Source organism: Solanum dulcamara, chromosome 8 (assembly GCF_947179165.1).
Source record: "Solanum dulcamara chromosome 8, daSolDulc1.2, whole genome shotgun sequence".
NCBI classification, from domain to species: Eukaryota; Viridiplantae; Streptophyta; class Magnoliopsida; order Solanales; family Solanaceae; genus Solanum; species Solanum dulcamara.
Window position 1 is genome coordinate 36,756,945 of NC_077244.1, and position 20,009 is coordinate 36,776,953.

Consider the following 20,009-nt stretch of genomic DNA (forward strand, 5'->3'; position numbering starts at 1 on the left):
TAGAGCTTATTCTCTTTCTTCTTTTGGGCATGTCCTTGTCTTAGTTGTAAGTTGAATATGATCTGAGCTCCGGGGTAACTCTATTCTTAGCATCTCCTGTTTACTTTTGAATATCGAACTCGGATAGTCACTGAACTATTTTCCTGGAAACTTCTATACGTTAAGGAGGTGCCAAATGTACAAGCTCTGAGTCGTAAAGACTACACGAGACTATGTGCTTTGATTCCTTAAATGATTTGGCCCTACGTTAAATCATGTCTAGGGTCCTCGAGATTACTTTTGAGATAACCCATAATGGCATTTATAGGACGCTCGAGATGACTACTTCGTTACTCGGGTCCTCAAACAAAAGCTCAACTTTCTTGTTCTATCAGGTCTCTAATAATTATTTAAATTGCGTATAGTTACTCACTAGTCTACTTGTGTATACTGTAACACTTCTTTTACCGAGTCCCCTAATGGGCCGGGTATGGTATATGGTGATATGATTATAACACCGAGTCCCCTAATAGGACGGGTACGGTATATGATGCTATGATTATAACACTGAGTCCCTTAATGGGCCGAGTACAGTATATGATGATATGATTATAACACCGAGTCCCCTAATGGGCCGGGTACGGTATATGATGCTATGATTATAACACCAAGTCCCTTAAAGGGCCAGGTATGGTATATGATGATATGATGATAACACCGAGTCCCCTAATGGGCCAGGTACGGTATGTGATGATATGATTATAACACCGAGACCCATACTGGGCCAGATACGGTATGATATGTAATGATAGATAGGCATGCATGTGAAAATATAATAATGTAATCGTAACCTATAACACGATGCCGTATGCGATGACCTGGTAACTCCGAGTCCCCTAACGGGCCGGATATGGTATGTGAAGATGGTATACATGCCCTTATGTTATAAGATGCAGGTATAGTGCCTTATTAACTGTTATACTTATTTCCTGCATCCCCATTTCAGTTGTTCTCTTAGTTGTGATGTGTTATGCTTTATATACTCAGTACATATATCGTACTGACCCCCCATTCCCCGGAGGGCTGCATTTTATGCCCGCAGGTACAGATATTCATTCTGGAGATCCGTCAGCTTAGGAGTTTCTCTCAGCTATGTCGGAAGTGCTTCACTATTCTGGAGCCTAATTTTTTATACTGGTCACTTAATGTATATATTTGTATATTCAGGGGTACGGCGGGGGCCCTGTCCCGCCATATGTTGCTGTTACTATTCCTAGAGGTCTGTAGACATATGGATGTGGGTTGTTTATAAGTTTGTTTCGACTGTGCATATATGGCATGTTGTAAATATTTTTGTGTTATGGCAGCCTCGTCGGCGTGTGTCCTTTTATGATATGATACGAATGAAAGAGGCTACAGGTACATGAAAAAGTTTTAAATTATTGAGGTTTTTGTGTATAGTATCACATCACACACGGTTCAACTTAAGTGTAGCTGATAAATACCCATAAGAGGGTCCAGGTTGGACCCCAGTTGCAGCCTACGGGGTTGGGTCATGACAGAAGTGGTATCAGAGCAGTTCATCCTTGGGATGTCTACTAGACCGTGTCTAGTAGAGTCTTTTTTATTGGTGTGTTGTGCACCACATCTATAGACAAGAGGCTACAAGACATTTAGGATGTTACCTTTCTTTCATATCTACGATCGTACGATAGAGCCGAGTCATAAGGAATGAAATTCCTCATACTAACTTGTGATTTCAGCAGAAGGACAACGCCGATAGAAGAAAGTAACTGATAATATTGAATGTTACGAAGCACGCAGGTAAGCAAAGGCATGAAGGACCTATGTCAGGTAAGGTGTTGCAATACGATTGATATATAAAGTTGAAAAATGAAAAGGAAAGTATATAGGAAAGTGCAATAGGTGCAATTCGAGGGGACATACGAGGTAAGTCCATGTTCATACTGCTAATATGGGCGCCCTGTGTGGCTGCGATATGAGATGATATGAATATATATGTGTGCCCTGGGTGGCTGCGATATGATACGATACGAATATATATCTGTGTGCCCTGTGAGGCATTGTTGGTATTTTCTGTGTGCAGCTGTTGAGATAGTAAGAAATATAGAGGAAACTTTGCCCAAATTTTCCTAGAAATAAAAGGAGAATGAGATACAGGGTCGTAGTATGTCTTGAAAGGTTGTTCTCGCAACAATGATGAGATTTGACTAAACGAGTATGGCTGACCTCGAGAAATAAGTTAATTGCTGAGTTAATGGCAATAGAAACTAGGAGGTCGATGACGGTATAGTAGAACGAAGTTAGAAAGGACCAATAAGACAAAGAAGATGACTCAAAGAGGATTGATAGATCAGGATAAAACAATATAGTAAGGCATCGCCTAAATTGATACACAAGGATAAACTTTGACAAGTTATAGTTGAAAGATTTGCAGAACAACTGCTACATTACGAGGTTATTAGAAGAAGAAGTGGTATCCACTAGAATTAGGCTAGTGTTATGATAAAGCTCGAAACACGGATCATCAAAGTATAAGTACTCTCGAGTGGAGAGTTTGAACCGATCATGGGCACGAGCCAATTACTGATTGGCATGAATGGAATATGGCTTTGAATGCACTACTACATTACGGATGTTACTCGAGTACCAACAGTTAGATGAGATTTTATATGATATATTGCGAATACCAAAGCACCCTATGGTTGTGCTAGGGGTTCTTATAAGAGCAATCAAACGTATAGACGATCTAACAAAAGATGTGGACATGGTGCAGCATGTTAAAAATGTTGGAGTAGAATCATTCGCGTGTGAATAGCTGAAAATAAACGGAGGATGACATAGGTACACCCTAAAAGGGGGGAAGTGGACAAGAGAAGTACAAGCGTAAGAGAAAAATCAACCGACGCTATCGTATGTAAATGGGAACGCTTAAACTTTAAATGAGACCCCATAAGGGATGGACGCGATCATACCCGCACTAATGCATCGGATTTTGTCAAAATTCCGAAGTTAAGTGTGCTTGGGTGAGAGTAGCATTGGGATGGGTGACCCCTCTGGGAAGTGCAAAAGGGAACGAAACCAGTATGACAAAAAGAGATTGTAAGTGCGTGTTAGTGCAATGGCACATATGGAACAGAGTAAGCCAAGAGCAAAAAAAAAAGATTATGACTAAAATGGAATGCACTTCATGCAAATAGCACAAGAATAGTTGTGCGGCCTACGAACATTGGCATATTAAGAGTAAGGTCAAGGGATTACTCGATAAAAAGAAGTCGGTAATAGCAGTGTGATGGCCACATTTAGAATCGATTAAGGAAAAGTGTAAGATGGTTCGAGGCAGAACTAGTAAGATATAATCGATATTAAGGGCAGAAGCCATAGTGGAGCCTTGACCTCGACTGAAGGAGGTAAGCCTCTAGTATAGCGATGCTAAGGCATTTTCTGAATTTCTCTAAGTACCTACACACATTTGTGTAAGAATTACAACATAATGTTTGGTAGTAAAACTGGAAAGAAGATCTGAGTAAAAGAGCAAGATAGCATACCTAAGGTGTTATAAGTTGAATTAAGAGGAATTGTATAATAGCTTAAACGAAGTGGAGCATCAGAGGCTTGATAAATTGTTACGGGGGATGGGAATCCCGACTCGGGAATGGAAGGCAATTAAGGTAGGTTATAGTCCAAGCTGACCTCACACTCTACAGAAGTATAAGTTTATATGGGTTATGATGGGTAAAGCTGCCTATGAGTGGGACCTACTGTCCGATTTGAAGCAATACATTCAGTTTTCACAGATCAATACTCCGCAAGTATATAAACGACCCTCCTAGAATATTTCCCGGGGAGGAGGTCTATGTAACAGGGAGTTATCCTACGAGGGGCAACTTATTGCCATCCTAGATCAGCAGAATAAAAGGGGTGCGAACTAAATGACGCAGCTTTTGTCAAGGCGCCGAGGCGGAATAAGAATCATAAAGAAATAACTTGGAAAACTGAAGAGGACATGAAACACAGGTATCTGTACCTATTTCCAAATGTCTACGGGTAAACCACTCTTGGAACTCATATATTAATTACTTGGATGAAAATGAATGTTATTGCAATAAAAGGGAATCTCCCTACAGTTTGTATAAATTCTTAAGGGAAGTTTTATTCGACATTCAGGGATGAATGTTCTAAAGGGGAAAGGATGTTACACCCCACACTCTTGAACTCAGAATGTCTCTTAAGTTCTGTAGACATTATCATGTGAGCCGGATAAGCTACGACACTATCAAACGACTCCAAGGAAAGAAGAATATGTTACTCCATAGTAGAGAAGGTTGGAAATAGAGTCATAAGAATCCGAAAGGAATTGGAGGCCAAATAATGAGTCGTAGAACTCAATTTACCTACATAAGCTACCAACCTAAACGTCTTACATACTTGAGTTTCTTAAGGACATACCAAGCTTACGTAGCATGAATTACATGGGCTCCTAAAATAAGACGAGATTACGAACCCACGAGGAAAGAGAAAAGACGACACATGGCAGCATCTCAAGCAAGAAGGTGACCCACCTACTTAGGGTCAAGTAGGTGACCCACCTACTTGGGAGGTGGGGCCCACATGGACATGTGGCAGCCCAGGTGTAAGGCATGGATCCATGGCCCAATAGGGGCTGGACACGTGTCACCATATGGGGATGACATGTGTCACCTCCTAGGACCACATATATACATGTATATGTGTCTTATACTTCAGTTCTGATCCATTAAACTTTAGCAAAAACTCAAGAACAAACCCTAGAACAAAAGAGAAAAACATGACGGCTTGGAGGAGAAAAATAGGTACGTTCTGATTTTGCTCCGTAAATTAATTAGATAAGGTATTATTATATCAATTGGAGGTGGTTAACAATGTATCTTACCTATTTGGGTCAGCAAAAATGAGTAACAAGCAGCCACAACATTTCAGCCGCGTCAAGGAGGTTCTGAAGTTAATTTTCAGCGTGTTTGGAAGACCACTTGATAAGCTATGGCTTGATTCTCTTCTCCCACATTTTTTTAAGGGTTTTTCCATGTTATGAGGTTGTAAATAATGTGAAGTTAAGGTTTGGAGCAGTATCAAACAGTCCACTCCGTTTCAGCACATCAAGAGATTTTCCGAGGCGGTTTTTGGCGTGTTTTGGCCAATTTCGGGAAAGGTAAGGTTTTACCTTCTAATTTGAAGTTTATGGGGTTGTTATGTAGTGTGTTTTACACCTTTTATACTTCTGTAAGTATAAAAAAATTCATGGAAATGCTCGACGATAGAAACAATTGAAATTAAAGTCGTCGTAGTTAAATTGTAGTCGAAATGGGGTGTTGTACGTGTGGGGTGATGCTTCAGGGGTTTAATGTATTGTTTCAGGGCCTAAATATGTTCTAATGTGGGTTAGGGTGCTGATGGTTGAACCCAAATGACCCCTCATTGCGTATAATTAAAGGCGTTATAAAATAAGGGCTAGACGGCGTATTGTGATATAGTATTTTTGAATAAGTCGTTTGGAGTTTATGTTGTATATTGTTGGTGGGAATTGCTTAAACATATGCTGCAGGTTGTTGTTGTTGGTTGGATGTAGGTCTTAGGGACCTAATCAGAAATTCGGATAGGGAACATTAGAAGGGAGGTGCTGCTCAATTTTCGTTAACGCCTTAGCAAACTAAAGAACTAGTCGAGGAAACGATTAAGGAAATAGATTCCATTAATACTAAGGTGTAACTTAAGATGCAACTAAAGACGCTGAAAAATTTAAGGTTGTTGATACTTGCCTTTCTTCCATGTTAAATAGGTTTGGAGGACGACGACGTGGACGTGATTAAGAGAAGTCCATACGAGGTATGTGAAGCTTTCTTTTGGCATGTTTTTGGAATAAGTATGTAAAGTTTTCTCTTGGCATGTTTTGATATAAGTTCGTACAACTATTTTTCTTTCCTTTTGGAAAGTTTTAGCCTTAAGTGAATTGTGTGTGGAATGTGGGGATAATTTCATTCCCAAAACTCCAAGTACGCCTCATAACCCTTATCCACTGCTTAGTATTGGAATTTCTGTAAGGATTGAGTATTGCCTAGTAAGGCTTCTGCGTGTTAAACAGTAGTGTGTGGAAAGCTATATCTCATTTCCCTTGATACGTATTTGGTATGAAAATGAGATTATGATGCCACAATGGTTCACCGAGCCCCATAATAGGCCAGGTGCGACATATGTATATGCAGATCACCTGGGGGAAAATACACACTATATAGAGCTTATTCTCTTTCTTCTTTTGGGCATGTCCTTGTCTTAGTTGTAAGTTGAATATGATCTGAGCTCCGGGGTAACTCTATTCTTAGCATCTCCTGTTTACTTTTGAATATCGAACTCGGATAGTCACTGAACTATTTTCCTGGAAACTTCTATACGTTAAGGAGGTGCCAAATGTACAAGCTCCAAGTCGTAAAGACTATATGAGACTATGTGCTTTGATTCCATAAATGATTTAGCGCTATGTTAATACATGTCTAGGGTCTCTGAGATTACATTTGAGACAGCCCATTATAGCATTTAAAGGACGCTCGAGATGACTACTTCGTTACTCGGGTCCTCAAACAAAAGCTCAACTTTCTTGTTCTATCGGGTCTCTAATAATGATTTAAATTGCATATAGTTACTCACTACTCTACTCGTGTATACTGTAACACTTCTTTCACTGAGTCCCCTAATGGGCCGGGTAGGGTATATGGTGATATGATTATAACACCGAATCCCCTAATGGGCCGGGTATGGTATATGATGCTATGATTATAACACCGAGTCCCCTAATGGGTTGGGTATGGTATATGATGATATGATTATAACACCGAGTCCCCTAATGGGCCGGGTACGGTATATGATGCTATGATTATAACACCGAGTCCCTTAAAGGGCCGGGTATGGTATATGATGATATGATGATAACACCGAGTCCCCTAATGGACCAGGTACGATATGTGATGATATGATTATAACACCGAGACTCATACTGGGCCGGGTATGGTATGATATGTAATGATAGATGGACATGCATGTGAAAACATAATAATGTAATCATAACCTATGACACGACGCCATGTGCGATGACCTGGTAACTCCGAGTCCCCCAATGGGCCGGATACGGTATGTGAAGATGGTATACATGCCCTTATGTTATAAGATGCAGGTATAGTGCCTTATTAATTGTTATACTTGTTTCCTGCATCCCCATTTCAGTTGTTCTCTTAGTTGTGATACGTTATGCTTTATATACTCAGTACATATATTGTACTGACCCCCCATTCCCCAGGGGGCTGTATTTCATGCCCGCAGGTACAGATGTTCATTCTGGATATCCGTCAACTTAGGAGTTCCTCTCAGCTATGTCGGAAGTTCTTCACTATTCTGGAGCCTAATTGTTGATACTGGTCACTTAATGTATATATTTGTACATTTAGGGGTATGGCGGGGGCCCTATTCCGCCATATGTTGCTGTTACTATTCCTAGAGGTCTGTAGATATATGGATGTGGGTTGTTTATAAGTTTGTTTCGACTGTACCTATACGACATGTTGTAAATATTTTTGTGTTATGGCAGCCTCATCGGCGCGTGCCCTTTCATGATATGATACGAATAAAAGAGGCTATAGGTACATAAAAAAGTTTTAAATTATTGAGGTTTTTGTGTATAGTATCACATCACATACGGTTCAACTCAAGTGTAGTTGATAAATACATATAAGAGGGTCTAGGTTGGACCCCAATCGCGGCCTACGGGGTTGGGTCGTGACACGGGCGACCAGTGAAGACAACTGGAAAGAAGACAAATGGAGGAGACTTCAGTAATTTTACATATGAGGTGCACATGTGCCCCTTTAATGAAAGACTGTATATAACCCAACAGTCTAGGCCCGATTCATGGGGTTTGGGATTGAAGATTGTGGCCCTGATTTAGCAACCTAAGTCATTTTAAATGACTTTCAAGGAGATAAGGCTAGCTCTCAGTCCTTTGATTATTTTTCCAAGACTTCAAAGTCTTTTACAAAAGAGAATCAATCATATGCAGAGATAGAGATAGAAAAGTTGCCTACCAGGAATATAGTTATTGTGAACATAGAGCCCGTTTGGATGGGCTTAAAAAAAGTAACTTTTAGGTATGAAGTGCTTTTAGAACTTTGAAGTGCTGAAAGTTATTTTTATAAATAAGCAGTTGAGTGTTTGGATAAAAGTGTATATGTTGAAAATAAGTGTTTGAATTTTAGGGTTAAAAGAATAAAAAGGGTAGTTTGGGAATTTAGTTAAAATATAAGGGATATAAAAGTAACTTCCATGGTCAAACAAAATGGCTTTAAGCACTAGAAAAAAAAAGTTAGAAATCCTAACTTTTCAGTTTTGACTGACTTTAAAAACTTTATGGCTTAAAGTTAGCATTAGGCAAACACGTCCAAAAGCTAAAAAGGGGCTTTAAGTTGGTTTTGACCAACTTAAAGCCAATCCAAACGGGCTCATAGTGGATTATGTGGATGTGGGTTTCTCTCAAAATCATTTGGTAACAAAGAAAATGCAAGAGGGCATTATTGAGGGAAATTCAAATGATGGAGATAATTCTTTAGAAGTAGATAATCAGAAAAATAATTAACATTGTAGATAACTGGGAGGTCGAAGATGTCGTACCCCTACTCACTCAAGAGGACCAAACTGCAGTGGAAATGGAGAGGGAGAATTCAGTTTGGGTTCAACAAAATCTAGTCAAGTTGAGCAAATTATTGGGAGTGGATTTTCAGGGCCATGAAGAAGAAGCCTTAAACTACTTTTACAAGTCGATAGTAGTAGACATGCCAGAAGGATGGAAACAGACAGTATATGTAAGAAAAGTAGGTTCAAAGGCACATGAGCTCAAAATATTAGTTACATTTGATGTTATGTTTAAGATTAATGGAAATAGAAACAAAGGGAGGAAGATGCTAGCATTCGAACCATGCAATTCAAATTAGTATCTTGGAATGTAAGGGGGTTGAATGATAGGGATAAAATGAGAATTGTACAGAGTATGGTGGTGGACTAGAAGGTTGACATAATTTGCCTCTAGGAAACTGAATTAGAGGAGGATATATCTGATGTAGTAAAGCAAATTTGGGGGGAAGGATAGATGGATTAAGTATGCACAACTAGAGGGGGCATATTAATGTGTTGGGATAGTAGATCCTGAAAGGGGTGAACCTAGAAATAGGATCCTACACTCTGACTTGTAAATTTGAAGCTCAGCATCAATCGTTCTCTTGTCAGATTGTTGGAGTCTATGCTCCAAATTGTTGTGTTGATAGAAGAAGGGTGTGGGAAGAAATTATTGATTTAAGGGGATTGATGGATGGACCTTAGATTTTATGTGAGAATTTCAATACCACTAGGTTCATATCAGAAAAAAAAAATGCTAGTAGGAGAACAAAGTAGAATATGGAGTTTTTAAATTTTATTGAAGATCTGAATTGATTAACTTACAATTACAAATGGAAAGTTCACTTGGTTCAAAGGGGACAATCTGGACATAGCTTCAAGAATTGACAGGTTTTTGATCTCAGAAGATTTGGATGGCAGTTTTAATAACATGAAATAATTCACACTTTAAAGGATGGCTTCAGATCACTCTCAAGTGGCATTACTGCATCACAAGGGGGAGTTTGGAACAATAGCAGGAGATATTTCAAACTTGAAAATTGGTTGTTGCATACTCCAGGTTTTAGAGATAGAATCAAAGATTGGTGGAGCTCTTTCAACTTCTCTAGGAAGCCAGACTATGTTCTTGCCTGCAAGCTGAAAGCTCTTAAATGCTAACTTAAGGAGTGGAGCAGGATTATGAAGGGAAATCTGAAAATTCAAAGGCAAAGTCTTCTAGAGAAATTGGCAAGTATGGATAAAATACTGGAAGACAAACCTTTAATAGTAGTAGAATCAGATGAAAAGGCAGCCTTAAACTTAGAATTTGAGGAATTGATCAAAAAGAAAGAAATCTCCTACAGACAGAAATCAGGAGCTCTATGGATGGAAAAAACAAGATAAAAATACAAAGTTCTTCTATAGAGCAGACAATTCCCACAACAGATTCAACAACATTGATCAATTGATTATACAAGAGGAAATTACCAAAGAATCAACTAGAATAGAAGAGGTTATCATTGAGTTCTATCAGAACCTTTATACTAAAAACATCAAATGGAAACCTACCAGTTTATGTCCTGACTGTCCAGTCTTGAATAGGGAAGAAAAAGAGTTTTTACAGAGAAGATTTAAAGGAGAAGAGGTCCTAAGGTGTTTGAAGTTATGTGCTACTAATAAGGCTCCTGGCCAGATGGATATACTATTGTAAGACCCAGGAAATTTAAAAAGTCCTGAAATAAGGAATAAAAGATAAAATTTCAGAGAAATACAAAAAATAGAAACAGTGATGACCATAGAAGGCCATCATGGGCCTTGGTGAGCACCATGGACCGTGGTGATTTAGAGGCTCAGGCCTTCATGAAAAGGACTATGATTATGGACCACGAACCGTGGTGTGCACTATGAGTGGTGAAGCCCTCCATGGTGACAACAGACCGTGGTGAGAACCATGAGTGGTGAAGCCCTCTATGGTGACCCTTCTCAAAAGCCCTCAGGAAATATTCAAAGGCAAGGACCACGAGTGACCACCACGAGCCATGGATCTCTTCACAGACTGTGGCATGTTTCTGTAGTGATCAATCTACAGGCCTCCTGACAGACCTGCACCACGGGCATGTTTCATGGGACGTGATAACCTTCATGGACCATGAAGAAAGTTCAAAGACCCTCCCTACAATCTCCCAAAACCTTTTCCTAAGCCAATCATCACGGGACCTTACCACGGGCCGTGTTAGGCACCACAAACCGTAAAGGTTCCCTGTGAAGCTAGTTTCGACCAGTTTTAAAGGGACATTTTGGTCTTTTCCTGCATTTTAACTCAAAATGAGGTCATTTTAAAGGAAAACAATCCACCCATCTAAAGGACCCTTAGTCTTTCTACACTTATTCACTCTCACTCTCATTCTAAGAACTCAAACTCTACCTTTCTAAGTGCTCTCAAAGTCCCCTCCAATTTCAAGCAAGGTTCTAGGGCTTCACTCCAAGAAGATCAAACCTTCATTTCTTTTTAAGTTTTACACTAAGGGTTTCATTCCTCAAGGTATGTGGGTCTCATTCATGGGTTCTTCCACCCATGGATCCCAAATATTTTCTCAACTAAATAGTTTGATTTTAAATGTTGAAATCTTATAGGTTTTTATATGATAATTTCAAATGCATAGATTATTATCTATTTGAAGTTTATTTATCTAAATTGATATTTACTAACTCTCAATTTCATGAAATGGATGAGTTATCAAATTTCTTATATGAAGGCGTGAAAGTGGCTTTAAAGTATTTTGGTGGGTTGTATTAAGATATTTCAATTGATGCATTTCCATCACTCTCATGCATGCTACCATTGTTTTAAATGTATTAGAAGGCTGAATGAAATAAATCCACCTAGCTTCATTATGTTGAAATGAAGTTGAAAAAGCTTGACTCAAAATGAAGGTTTTATGAAAGAAAATTTTTATGTCTAAGGGAGTCGTGTGAAATGATTGAATGGTGATGAAAGGGCTTCTTAGCCAAAGGATGGATTCAATGTGAAAAGAACAATTCTCACATTTTTGAAATAAATGAAATTTTTTAATGAGCTATTTCATCAAATGATGATTTGATGTCTAAAGTTATAGGAATGCTTATGTTATTACGATATTTAAATATTATTCCATGGGATTGACCTAGCACCGAATGTAGCACATAGATGGGGACTCAAACTAAGGGGTCCTTAAGTAATGTCTTATGTTGCATTAACTATGTTCCATCATAGAAGCCCTTGTAGGATACTAAGGCTAGTGGATCCAGAAATAGCCCTTAAAGTTAATGTTAAAGAAATGATTAAAGTTGATGGAGTTCTACCCGGCAAGTAGTCTCCCCGTGCCAACGTAGAGGGTTATGTTGGATTCCATATAATATCTCGCATAGTCTTAGATGTCGGTTACAGTTACCTTACTAAAAATAAATGTTTTAATGTTATATACATGATGGTTACTCATGCATGCATTCACTTATGCATTTTGTTCATAAACGTCTTAACGTTTCTTTTTTTTATGATGTTGTATACTCATATACTTAGTACATTCAAAGTACTAGCACATATTCTTTGTCTATATGATATCACCATATAGGGACCGGCGTTGCTCCAAATTCTCCTCCCCATAGCTAATTCGATCATTGAAGGCTACTACTACTTTGGTGAGTTCCCATGTTTCGTGAACAATATCCCTTTTACCCTTTCTAGTTTATGATTTGTATAGATGCTTGAATTCCTTTTGAGTACTTGTTTTATTTGCTATGAGGGAGAGCTAGGGACATGCCTTATCCTCGCCAAGTCTTTAGTAGATGTATGCTTGGACACAAATGTATGATGCTTGAATTGACTTTTGACTTCCATTATATGTTGAATCCCTTAGTCCCATTATCTCATTTATTTGTGCTTGTTGTTATTGAATGTCATTACCTATGAAAAGCTAAATGAATGCTAAGAGCCTTGGGTGAGGTACCTCTAGGTGTCTTATTCATCGTGTCACGTCTAGGCCTTAGACTTGGGTCATAACAAACTTGGTATCAGAGTTCGAAGTTTTAAAATGGTCCTTGGAGTCCAATATACCACATCAACTAGGGTCTTGTTCATAGTTGTGAAGTGTGCCACAATTATGAATAGAAGACTGTGGGATGTTTAGGAAAGTTTTCAGTTCTTTCGAATTCATGTCATGCCCTAGAGTATCCTAAGACTTCCTCTAAGTAACAAACCATTTTATGTTCTCTAGATAATGCCTCGAGGAAGACCACCTCCAAGAGCAAGGGTTGATGATGAGGACCAAGCTCCTCCGGTCCCCAATACTCTATATCATGAGGAAGGGGTAACCCATGTGGAATTTTACAATATCTTCACATTGTTGTCTCAAGCCGTAGCCAACCAATGAAATCAAGGCGTTCCTCCTCCTTCTCAAATGAAACCAGCTTCTAGGATTCGGGACTTCAAAAGGATGAATCCACCCAAGTTTGTTGGTTCTAAAGTACATGAGGACCCTATGGAGTTCATTGATAAGGTTTACTGGATTGTAGCTATCATGGGTGTGACTCCAAATGAAAAGGTTAAGCTAGTGTCCTATAAACTAAAGGGTGAGGCCAGAGTTTGGAACAAGTAATGGGTCATTGAGAGAAGTGAAGACATGGGGCCGATAGCATGAGAAGAGTTCAAAGGTGCCTTCCTAGACTGCTTATTTTCCTTTGGAGCTAAGGGACGACAAGATCCAAGAGTTCATCAACTTTCATCAAGGGAATATGAGTGTGAGAGAATATGCCCTTAAATTCGCTAATTGTCCAAGTATGCTCCTTTTATGGTCTCCGACCCAAGGGCAAGGATGAGCAAGTTTATTTTCGATGTCTCTAGATTGGTATCCAAAAAATGCAAAATGGCCATGTTGGTAAAAGAGATGGACATCTCCTAACTTATGACATTTGCAGAACAAATTGAGGAATAGAAGTTGAGGGAGAGGTCAAGAGGGTTCAAGAAGGCTAGAATGGATAGTGGAGGGTTCAATCCTCAAAGATCCGGTTATGGTGGAAATGGAAAGGGACAAGGTAGGCAACAACTTATGGGACAAGGTTTCACCAATGCTCATCTTCCAAAGTTCAACAAGGACAAGGGTTATAACCCAGCGGCTGCAAGAGAGAATATGGATTCTCAAGCTTTCCCCGCTTGCAAAAAGTATGGGAGGACTCACAAAGGAGAGTACTTAGCCGGCTCTAATTCATGCTTCAAGTGTGGTAAAATGGATCACCATGCTTGAGATTGTAGAGGTGGTGATGGTAGGCCTCAAGTACAAATGTCTCATGGTCAACAATCTTAGGTAGGTGGCTAACGCACCAACCTCTTTTATTCTTTGCATGGAAGACAAGAGGTTGAGGAAGCACTCAATATTGTTATCGGTATATTAAAGGTCTTTGCTTTTGATGTGTATGCATTGTTAGATCCGGGTACAAATTTGTTGTTTGTTACCTCATTCTTAGCTAATAGACTTGATGTGTTACTCAAAATATTAGTAGGTTGGTGTCTACCCCCGTGGGTGAGTCAGTTGTTGCTAAAAAAGTCTATAAGGGTTTTTCTGTGTCTATTAAGCATAAAGTTGTTCCTTATGACCTCATAGAGCTTGACGTAGTAGATTTTGATGTTATAGTTGGGATGGATTGGTTTCATGCATCTTATGTCTCCATAGATTATAGGACTCATCGAGTCAACTTTCAATTCCTAACTGACTTTATTCTTGAATAGAAGGGTCATGATTTGGTAGTAAAGGGTAGGCTCATTTCTCGTCTTAAGGCCCGAAAGTTGATTGCTATGGGTTTCATTTAACACATTGTGAGGGTTATGGATATTGACTCCAAAAGTCCTTCTCCTGAGTCAATTCTCGTAGTAAATGAGTTTCCCGATGACCTTCTCAGTATCCCTCCCGAAAGGGAAGTTGATTTTGGTATCGATCTCCTCTACAATACTCAACCTATCTCTATTGCTCCCTACCTAATTGCCCCATCGGAACTAAAGGAGTTGAGGGAATAATTGAAAGACTTGTAAGAAAAAGGTTTCATAAGGCCAAGTATTTCACCATGGGGTGCTCCCATGTTATTTGTGAGAAAAAAGGATGAGTCACTTTGGATATACATAGATTACCGTCAATTGAACAAGGTGCTTATTAAGAATAAGTACCCAATTCCTAAGATAGATGATTTGTTCGACCAATTGCAAGGGAAAAGTTATTTCTCTAAGATTGATATTTGGTCCAACTATTACCAATGAAGGGTGAAAGAGTGTGACATTCCCAAGACAGCATTCTGAATAAGGTATGGTCATTTTGAGTTCGTAGTGATGTCTTTTGGGTTGACCAATGCACCGGTGATGTTCATGGACTTAATGAATAGGGTGTTCAAACCCTACCTTGATACTTTTGTTGTGGTTTTCATTGATGACATCTTGATTTACTCTAGGCGTAAGGAAGAACATAAGAACCATTTGAGGGTTGTGCTCCAAACCTTGAGAGATAGGCAATTATTTGTAAAATTTAGTAAATGTGAGTTTTGGTTGAAAGAGGTGGCATTTTTTGACCACATAGTGTCTGGTGATGGAATCAAAGTTGACCCTAAGAAAATGGAGGTGGCCAAGAATTATCCTAGACCATTGTCTTCTTTGGACATTAGGAGTTTTTTGGGTCTAGCCAGTTATTACAAAAGGTTCGTTGAAGGGTTCTCCACTATCTCATCCCCTATGACAAAGTTGACTCAAAAGAAGGCAAATTTTATATTGATGGATGAGTGCGGAAAGAGTTTCCAAATCTTGAAGGACTGACTTACCTCTGCTCTTATTTTGACTGTGTCGGAAGGCTTAGAAGTATTTGTGGTCTATTACGATGCTTCAAAGAATGGTTTGGGTTATGTCTTGATGAAAAAAGGCAAAGTTATAGCTTATGCTTCTAGACAATTGAAAGTGCTTGAGCGTAACTACCCTAACCATGATCTTGAGTTAGCGTCCATTGTATTTGCTCTAAAAATTTAGCAGCATTACCTCTAAAGAGTGCATGTGGATGTTCTCACCAACCACAAAAGTCTCAAATATGTGTTTATTCAAAAGGAATTCAACCTAAGGCAAAAGAGGTGGCTAGAAATCCTTAAAAATTATGACATGAGTGTGCATTACCATTCAGGTAAGGACAATGTGGTTGTGATGCACTTAATAGAGTGTATGTGGGGAGTACGACTCATGTGAAGGAAGGGAAGAGAGAGTTGGTGAAGGATGTTCATCAGTTGACTAGATTAGGGTGAAATTGAGTGGTTTCAATAATGGTGGTATGTTTGTTCATAACGGGTCTAAATCATCCTTGATGGTAGATGTTAAGTCAAAACAAGACCTTGACCCAACTTTTGTAGAGTTGAAGAGATTGGTGAAAGAAAAAAATGTAGAAGTCTTTTCACAAGGATGGATTTTGTAGTGGGTTTTCCTGATACTCTGAAATGTCATGATTCGATATGGGTAATTGTTGATAGAATGGATAAATCGGCACACTTCCTACCATTCAAGACTTCTTATAGTGCCGAAGATTATGCTAACTTGTTGTTATACCCCACACTCTTAAACTCAGAATGTCTCTTAAGCTTCTTAGAAATTATCATGTGAGCCGGATAATCTACGACACTATCAAACAACTCTAAGGAAGGGAGAATGTGATACCCCATAGTGGGGAAGGTTGGAAATAGAGTCATGAGAAGTCAGAAGGCGTTGGAGGCCAAGTGATGAGTCATAAGACTCGACTTACGTATGAAAGCTACCAACTTAAATATCTTACCTTCTTAAGCTACTTGAGTTCATACCAAGCTTACGTAGCAAGGAGTACACGGGTTCTTAAAATAAGACGAGATTACGAACCCACGAAGAAGAAGTAAGAAAGTTATGCACCTACTTAGACTAAGTAGGTGATGCACCTACTTGACACATGGCAGCACGTGAGAGGTACACATGGCAGCACATGGGAGTGACACATGGCAGCGAGAGGGGGCGACAAGTGGCAGCAAGAGAAGGCGACATGTGGCAGCAGGTGATGCACCTACTTAGGGTCAAGTAGGTGATCCACCTGCTTGGAGGTGGGCCCCACCCCGCCACATGGCAGCCCCTTATTGGTTGCATGATTGAGGTGGCCCAATATGGGCTTAACACGTGTCACCCTTAGTGGATGACATGTGTCACATCCTAAGGGAAAGTATATCTATTTCATTTGATGACTAAGTCATCATATTGATCCTTTTTCAACTTAGAAAGTGAGAGAGAAAGAGATAAAACGCTAGGGGCAAGGAGAGGAACCTACGGGTTTGAGCAAAGGAAAAGATAAGGCCCGATTTTGTTCTGTGAATTAATTATTTAAGGTATCCTACGGTGATATAGGGGTGTTTAATAATATAAAATTTCATTTTAGGGCATCAAGGAAGAGATATAAATAGTCCGCTAATTTTCATCATATTAAGGGAACTTCCAAGATAAGTTTTAGCAAGTTCTAGCAAGGTATGGCTTGGTTCTCTTCTCCCACATTTTGGTAAGGGTTTGGACATGTTATGAGGGTATTAAGGATGTAAATTTATGGTTTGGAGAAGCACCAAACAGATAGCAAACAGCCACGACATTTCAGTCGCAATTAGAGAACTTCTGAGGCAAATTTTGGCAAGCTTTGGCCAATTTCGGGTAAGGTAAGGTCATTTCTTCCAATTTGAAGTTTATGATGTTGTTATAGGGTGTATTATACACATTGTATTATGCTAGAAATGTAATAATGTCATAGAAATGCTCGATGTTAGAAACAAACTAAATTGAAGTCGAGTTGGGTATTGTGCTTGTGGTGCTGCAGTTGTAGGTGGTGTGGTGAATGGTTTGTATATAAAATGTGGGGATAATTACACTCATTGAACTCTAAATTTAATTCATAGACTTTACTCACTTTGTGATGTTAAGACTCCTGTAATAATTGAGTTATTGCCTTTTAAGGCTGCTAGATCATGAACAGTAGTATATGTAAGGCCGGCCTCTTCTTTCTTTTGGAATGTCTTAAGTATAAATGCAATGGCATATGATATGATTTGGAGGTAGTTCCAGTTATAAGCTCTGGGTATAACTTGTGACTTTTATTCATTACTTGATATTAGAATGCTTTAAGTAGTTGAACTACTACCCTCGAGTCTCTTATCTGATGAATAATAATTGAATGCATCAGCTTCTATTCCTATGGTCTCTGCGACGACAAATATCTCTACTTCCATAAGATGTTTAACCCTGTCTCAATACACATCTACGGTCCCTAAAACTCCAGCTAATATGATCCCGAATGGTGTTTAGTAGGTACTCAAGACGATTACTACTCTGGTCTTCAGGTGATGGTTCACTTGACTGTTTCATCGAGTCTCTGATAATGATGTAAACTGCATATGGTTTCTCACTACTCTACTCGGGCATACTGTAACCCATCTTCTTCTGATTCCCATAAGGGGGCTAGAAATACGGTCATGTCGAGCTTTACTCTTGGCTCATCGAGTCCCGGGCTGATTATATATATATGTAGAAGTATACGATGATGAAATGTTATATATGATGAAGTGAAGCATACAATGACACTGTATGTGATGATGCTCGTTACTGCGTCCCCGGCCGAATATGTACATGATGATATGATGGAAAATATGGATCGGGTCGTACATTCCTCGACATTGTTTTAAAATATGGATTGGTCTGTACGTTCCTCGGAACTATTTTAAAGTTTGGATAGGGCCAAACATTCCTTGGTATATTTTACTATATGATAATGGAACCGAGTTTCATAGCGGGTTAGGTGCGGTATGACATGTTCACCACTCTTTCACTGAGACCCTCACTAAAGGGTCAGATATGATGGATATGCATACATATGAAAATATAGTGAGGTACTTGTAATGTATGAAATGATACCGTATACGAAGGTATGATGTCGTATACGATGATATGGTAACACCGAGTCTCACAGCGGGCCAGGAGTGATATGTGAGGATGATATGCATGCCCTCTTTTCATAAAGTGCAGGTATAGTGAATTGTTAACTGTCATACTTGTTTCCTGCATCTCCATTTCAGTTGTTATTTCAGTTATAATATGTTATGCTTTATATACTCAGTACATATATCGTACTGACCCTAGTTCTCTGGGAGGCTGTGTTTCATGCCCACAGGTACAGATGTTCATTTTGGAGAACCGCCAGCTTCGGGTTTCCACTCAGCGATGTTGGAAGTGCTCCACTGTACCAGAGCCTAACTTTTGATGCTAGTAATTTGATGTATATATTCATTTATTCAGAGGTACGGCGGGAGCCTTGTCCCGCCATATGATATAGTTAATTCTTTTAGAGATCTGTAGACATGTGTATATGGGTTATTTATGAGTATGTCATGTTATACATATTATTGTGTTATGGCAACCTTGTCGGCTTGCGTGCCCTTTCATGTCGTGATACAGGTGAAAGAGGCAACAGGTATATGAAAAAGTTTTTGACCCATTGGGACTTTTATGTTTAGTACCACATCACATAAGGTTCAACTTGAGTATAGCTAATAGATACACATAAGAGGGTCCAGGTCGGACTCCAATCGCGGCCTACGGGGTTGGGTCGTGACACTTGTATATTCGGGAGTTGGTGAGGTTGCATGGTATGCCATTGTTAATTATTTTGGATCATGGTACCCAATTCACTTCTCACTTTTTAAAATTATTTCAAAGGGGTTTTGGTACTAAGGTGAAGTTAAGCACCGCATTCCATCCTCAAACAGATGGGCAAGCCATAAGGATAATTCAAGCACTAGAAGATATATTAAGGGCTTGTGAGTTGGAATTCAAAGGGAGTTGGGATGATCATCTACCACTCAAGCATTGAGATGGGTATAGGAGACGATGTAGATCTCCGGTTGGTTGGTTCGAAGTAGGTGATATGACCTTTTTGGTTCTGATTTGGTGTTTGATGCTTTAGACAAGATGAGAGTCATTAGAGAAAGGTTGAGCACAGCTTGAAATCACCAAAAGTCCTATTTTGATACTATGAGAAGAGATCTTGAGTTTAATGTGAATAATTCGGTATATTTAAAGATTTCACCCATGAAGGGTGTAATTTTATTTGGTAAGAAAGGGAAATTAAGCCCTAGGTATGTAGGGCCTTATAGAATCTTGAAACGTGTTGGCAAGGTTGCCTATGAGTTGGAGTTGCCCTTGGAAATGACTATGGTTCATCTAGTATTTCATGTGTCAATGTTGAGAAAATGTGTGGGTGATCCAAGTTCCATTGTACCTCTAGAAATATTGA

The 20,009-nt window shown here is 39.2% G+C and overlaps 1 long non-coding RNA gene across 2 annotated transcripts in view; it reads left to right on the forward strand.

Annotated features, from left to right (window-relative positions):
* The window catches only part of LOC129901194 (uncharacterized), a 35,424-nt gene extending 16,333 nt beyond the window's left edge, over nt 1-19,091 (forward strand). The window contains exon 7 of one of the 2 annotated variants that reach the window (XR_008769783.1): nt 18,868-19,091. This is a non-coding gene — a long non-coding RNA (uncharacterized LOC129901194). Of the gene's footprint in view, nt 1-1,060; nt 1,078-18,867 lie in introns of those variants that run through there. The other variant, XR_008769786.1, reaches the window with a different exon arrangement.
* Nucleotides 19,092-20,009: the final 918 nt, after the last annotated feature.